The following is a 6,066-nucleotide window of genomic DNA, read 5'->3' on the forward strand; positions in this document are numbered from 1 at the left end:
TTTCTGTTCTCAGCTGTGTGGCACCTCATTCCTTATCTTGCTTGTTGGTGGGCAAGTTCAATGCTAAGACCAGAATCCCCTCCTGCCTTGTTTTTCAGGGCTAGCAGGAGAAGCCCTTCAGTTGTAGATTCCCCATGAAGTCCCAGATGGATGACTTTCACAAACAAGGAAGAAAAGATTTGCTAAGAACTATGACGCCCAGCCCTGTAAACCCAGCCTTTTCCTCCCTGTCCGAAATCGGCACTCTGTAGTTTTCCAATCTGTCTTGGGAAGCAGAGTAACAGCCCCCAGCCATTGGGACCCTTCTCAGCTTGGCAGAAGACGCTCACCTGTGGGCCAACTGAAGGTTGGAGCTTCCTGATTGTAGACCTCTGTAGCAAGTCATTCATTCTCTAGGGCAGGGGTCTTCAAGCTTGGCCCTGTTATGACTTGTGGACTCCCAACTTCCAGAATTCCTCAGCCAGCATGGCTGGCTGAGGAATTCTGGGAGTTGAGGTCCACAAGTCATAACAGGGCCAAGCTTGAAGACCTCTGCTCTACTGTTATCTCCTATGGCAGGGGTGAGGAACCTTGGCTCTTTTATGACTCATGGACTTCAACTCCCAGAATTCCTGAGCCAGCATGACTCAGCTTGGAAACCTCTCCCTTTCCCCTCAGCGTGGCTGGCTCAGGAATTCTGGGAGTTGAAGTCCACGAGTCATAAAAGAGCCAAGGTTCCCCACCGCTGTCCTATGGGATGGGAAGTGGTTCAGGCTCCATTGAGGCTTGTGCTGACCACCCTACATGGAAACAGGGCTTGGCGGACACTCAGTGTCTTTAAATCCAGAATTTTACAGGGGTTGGCACCTTTTACCTATAAAAATTTTTACAAGGCTGCTTAACATTACTAATCAACTACTAGAGAAAGGGTCCCCAACTCTGGTCCACGGCCCATTGGAAACGGGGCCATGCAAGTAGCAGGTGAGCACACAAACCTTCATTTGTACATGCACGATATTAGATTGCGTGTGCAAAACCATCCCCTCCCTTCTGCCACCCCCCCTCCACCCCTGGTCCATGGAGCCAGAAAAGTTGGGGAACCACTGAACTAGACAATGCAAAACAGTATCCAGATATACCTAATAGCTACAGTTCTGTTTTTAAACATTTGCAGAAGATGCTACAGGAGAGAAAGATTTGTGACGTGAAGACAAAGGGCTCGCTGGGTTAACTTTTGGCAGAAAAGAAATCGCGAGCATCAGTATTCCTGCATCAGTAATGAACAGGGATCCCCTTTCGTATTCAATAGCTTGATAATTCCCAAAGGGGAGGCACGTGCTCACACTCATCAACTCCTCAGGTTTAATGTAGTGCATTTCTTAGCCATAAAACAGGAAGAGAGAGTTCCAGACTGAATGGAAAGCATTAAACTTTCAGGTAGATTCCATAAAGCTTGGCAGTCAAGGAGATATCAGGTGATATTTTCCAGAGTGACACTCTTAGGAACACACACACACACAAAAAAGAGGTCCAAAATTAATGGAGGGAGGTGTTTCTGAATAAAATATGGAGCGATACAAATGATAAAAACAGTGACGTAAGCAAAAATTCAGCTTACGTAAAAATAAGGGAGAGGTCTATAGCGATACCATCTAAATCCACTCAGCGTTGGATTATTTTAGACTAGCCAATCCCCCAGAATGTGGGAGAATTACAGCCGTAAATAACAAGAGAATCCTAACACCGTGCTTGAAAACCAGAGGGACGTGGAAGGAAACTCGTCACCTCTGAGAGATGTTAAAACATTTTAGAACTTCTCACTTCAGGACTTCTGGATAGCATCCAGTCATTCCCCAAGAAGAATCAAGAGAAATGCCAAAGTCATAAGCTCCAGATTCACACAGAAAAAGCCACAACACGGTAAATTCGAAGGGAATTCTTAAAACGGTTCCTTTTTAATATAGGCATCTGTTTTTCTAGGACACTGGATTCTTAATAATATTGAGTCAGATATGTATTCTTTGACGTTGCTCATACAGAGGCTGTTGAGAAATGAAAGCACAGCAGGCCTAACATGGCTGAGCAAAATTCACCTGGAATTTTAGAGGCCAATGTCATCTTTTAACTTGCCAGTGGCTAGCTATTTCATTATTTATTGAGCTATAAAGTGTTCCCCTTCCACATTTTTCAAATGATCAGCTAAGCCTTCGGCAACCTGACCTACAAGAGTCCGTTTGGTCTAATGGTAAAGGCACCAGCCTAGACGCCAAGAGACCTTGAGTTGTAGGTCAACTATAGGCATGAAAAAACTGGCTGGGTGAATTTGGGCCAGTCCCTCTCTCTCAGCCCCAACCCACCTCACAGGATTGTTCTTGTGGGCAAAATAGGAGGAGGAAGGCATATTAGGTATGTCTCCTGCTGAGTTACTTATAATAAAGGAGCAGTACAAATACACAAAATAGTAAAACCATGCAGCCATAGGTGGGCAGGTGGCCATTGTCAATGTATAGAAGAAAACAGAAAGGAAGCAAACACTGGATTCTTTAAAGCTTTTTTTCCCCTGTAACAGAACACATGAAGTCCCTTTAAAGGGAAAAGGGTAAAAGAAAAAGGACATTGGCCAATTATCAATAAATTAAAAGTAACTTCCCCGGAGCAGTAAATCTTACGGCTTAAAAGCATAGCGGTATTTTCTCTACAGAGTGATTTATACCTATGTGGGCCACTAGGTGGCAGTATATACTATGTCTTAAATGCTGACTTACTGTACAGGTAGACTTGAAGTTCATTTAATGACCTTTTGAAGTTACAATGGCACTGAAAAAAGTGACTTATCCCCAGTCCTCGAGCTTATGACCACCATAGCATCCCCAGAGTCACACAATCAAAATTTGGACCCTTGGCAATCAGCATGTCTTTATGACAGCTGCATTATACCAGAGTCATGTGATTGCCACATGTGACCTTCCCAGTTCGTTTCCGATAAGCAAAGTCAATGGGAGAACAGAAATTTGCTTAATGACAGCTAGAGTGATTCTCTGAACAACCGTGGCAGAAATGGTCATAAAATCGGGACTAACTCACTTCACTGCCTTGCCTATCAGTGGAAATTCTGTTCCAAATTGCGGTCGTGAGTCAAGGACCACCTGTACACTCAAATTGGACTGTTGGATCATCTACTCATACTGTATATACCACGTACTGCCCCCTGTGGCTGCTTGGGGCATTACAGGCTCCATAGGAAAAAGAAAGCAAAGCAATTCTCGTACACCTACAGCAACACCGCCCCCTTTGGTTGAACTGGGTTCTGGTAGTTGAAGGGCTAGTAATATAAAGCAGGGGTCTGCAGCCCCAAGTCTGTGAACTGGTACCGGGCCGCGGCCTGCCAGCAACCGGTCCGCACAAAGAAGCAAAGCCCCATCCGTGGGATGCAGGCAGCACATGAAACCAGGCCCCCTCCAGTCCATGGGAAAACCTGTCTCCATGGAACCAGTCCCTGGTGTCCAAAAGGTTGGGGACCTCTGGTATAGAGCAGGGGTGGGCAGCTATGACAACTTTATCACCTGTGAACTTCAGCTCCCAGAATTCCTGAGCCCGCACAGGAATTCTGGGAGTTGAAGTCCACAGGTCATAAAGTCCCCATAGTTGCCCACCCCTGATAAAGAGCAATGGGGTGACATGATCTCCGACATCCTTGCCTTCCAATTAGTCCTTAAAAGGAATGATATCAAAAGTGAGCCACAGATACATTTCACAGTCCTCAAAGCATTTGGGCATCTAAAGCTCAAAACAGTGTCTGACCTTTTAAGCTAACTCAAGAACCTCTAGGAGCTTGGAAGCTAGTCCAAAATCCCAAATCAGAAGAGTCAACTGGAATTCAAGAGAAGTCAAAAACATGAGCCGAGAGGACGTACAGTAAAAGGATCACTCAATCAGATGGTGGTTCCTACATCAGGTCATGTTTGTGGAACAGCCTAGAATACAGGGGTAGGCAACCTTGGCTCTTTTATGGCTCGTGGACTTCAACTCCCAGAATTCCTGAGCCAGCATGGCTCAGCTTGGAAACCTCTCCCTTTCCCCTCAGCGTGGCTGGCTGAGGAATTCTGGGAGTTGAAGTCCACCAGTCATAAAAGAGCCAAGGTTGCCTACCCCTGCCCTAGATAAACAGATATGCTATATTACACAATATATGGTTGCCAATAACAACTGAGCTGTCTGCGGATGAAGAAAGCTGTAGTCCAAAAATATCTGGAGGGCACCAAGATGGAGGAGAATACCAGACTGTATGCAGAACAAACCAGTTGAATGCATATGGCCTCCCCCAAAAAACCAGTGGAACGCATGGCGCTCTCCATTCAAAAAGAGTGTTCTGAACTGGTAAAAATAGCAGCACAAGAATATGTCGGAAAAATAAGTCTCTCCTTGGGAAATATGTGTGGGTCGGTCCACTGGAATCCCAGACAAAGCCAGCAGACAAAGCCGTGTTTTCCAGATGTAAACATTCAGCTCCTGGGCAAGAGGTACTGAGGCTGAGGTTCTAGTCCTCAGGAGGGCTTCTTATTTGTGCTCTTCTCCAGTTGTTCCACAGTGAGCATCTGCAGCCTGATGCAAAAAAAAAACCACAAACCACAATACAACAATGCTGAGTTATTGCCCAAAGAAAGGGGAGTGATGTTTTTTTTAAAAAAAAAATATTGGCTGATCAGAACAGGACAGAATAACAGAATTGGAAGGGACTTTGGAGGTCATTTAGTCCACCCCACACCCCCACTCAAACAGGAGACCCTATACTATATTACAGATAAATGACTGCCCAATCTCTTCTTCAAGACCTCCAGTGATGGAGCACCCACAACTTCTGGAGGCAAGCAGTTCCACTGGTTAATTGTTCTCACAGTCAGGAAATTTGGCCTTAGTTCCAGGTTGGGTCTCTCTTTGATCAGTTTCCCTCCATTGCTGCTTCTTCCTGCCTTTGCTGCCACCTTGGTCACCCAGTGGCCCACCTGCAAACTGGACCATGTGAACACAAATGGAAATGCAGGCCAAGGGAAAAGTGGCCGCAAACGCTCCCGCTCTTTATGGGCAAGTAAGCACACCAACTTTGGTTTGAATGTGTTAAGAGAGCGCGGACGCGTCTGCCCTTATGCACCCACCTCCTTTAAGAGTAGAAGACACATCCCTTGACGTCAGATCTTACCACTACATGCTCAGACACTATGTAAAAAAACCAGGCAAGGATCCACGCAATCAGCTAAGCCAAAAATCAACAGCTTTCTTCTACTGGCTATTGATCAAGCAGCATCAGTAGCCAAAAAGTATTCTCAGCATCCAAGGGCATTAGCCAAGGTGATGCTTCAGCTGCATTTTCTCAAAATAATAATAAAAAATCACCTTATAAACATCTTATTTACTGTAGAAATAAATACTTTGGGCATAGGCATATGTCTACATCTACTCAGAAATAAAAACAGTACGTGCATACATGTCAGGATGAAGAAAATATTAAACCTTCATAGCTTGGCAATGGTTTCATTCACTATATTAAGTGAATTAGAAAAAAGAGCACGATTGTCAATCTGGAAGTAAAGCTTTCCCCCATTAATCACAAACCCTGCAGGCTTTAATCTGGATTCTTCTCAAGGGATTTGCTTGAACAGCCTCTTTTCAGATCTGGGATTATATTCTATAATTCCTCTATTTAATCTGCATAAGCAGTTCAATACATGATTTTTTTTTTCTGAGGCAAAGCCGCTGTTAGGCAAAGCCAGTATATTGGGTGAGTGGGACCAGGACACAAATGAAACATGGTTCCATTTAGGTTTAAGATTAATTACAATAAAATATCATTAGCACCCTTGCTTTTTGATCGTTTTATTTAATAATTTCCTTCCTTTGGTGTCTGAGGGAAAAAAATTACACTCTAGGAGCAATGTTCGGAGATCGCTGATGGCTACACTTCAGGAACCTCAGTGCTTATGCACTTTTGAAAAGTGCTGATTTATTTATTTATTAAATTTATATGCCACCCGTTTTACTATCCAAAGCAAATATGGGCAGTTAAAGTTTAAAGATAAAGAGGTCTGATTG

The sequence above is a fragment of the Vipera ursinii genome (assembly GCF_947247035.1).
Source record: "Vipera ursinii genome assembly, chromosome: 10".
NCBI classification, from domain to species: domain Eukaryota; kingdom Metazoa; phylum Chordata; class Lepidosauria; order Squamata; family Viperidae; genus Vipera; species Vipera ursinii.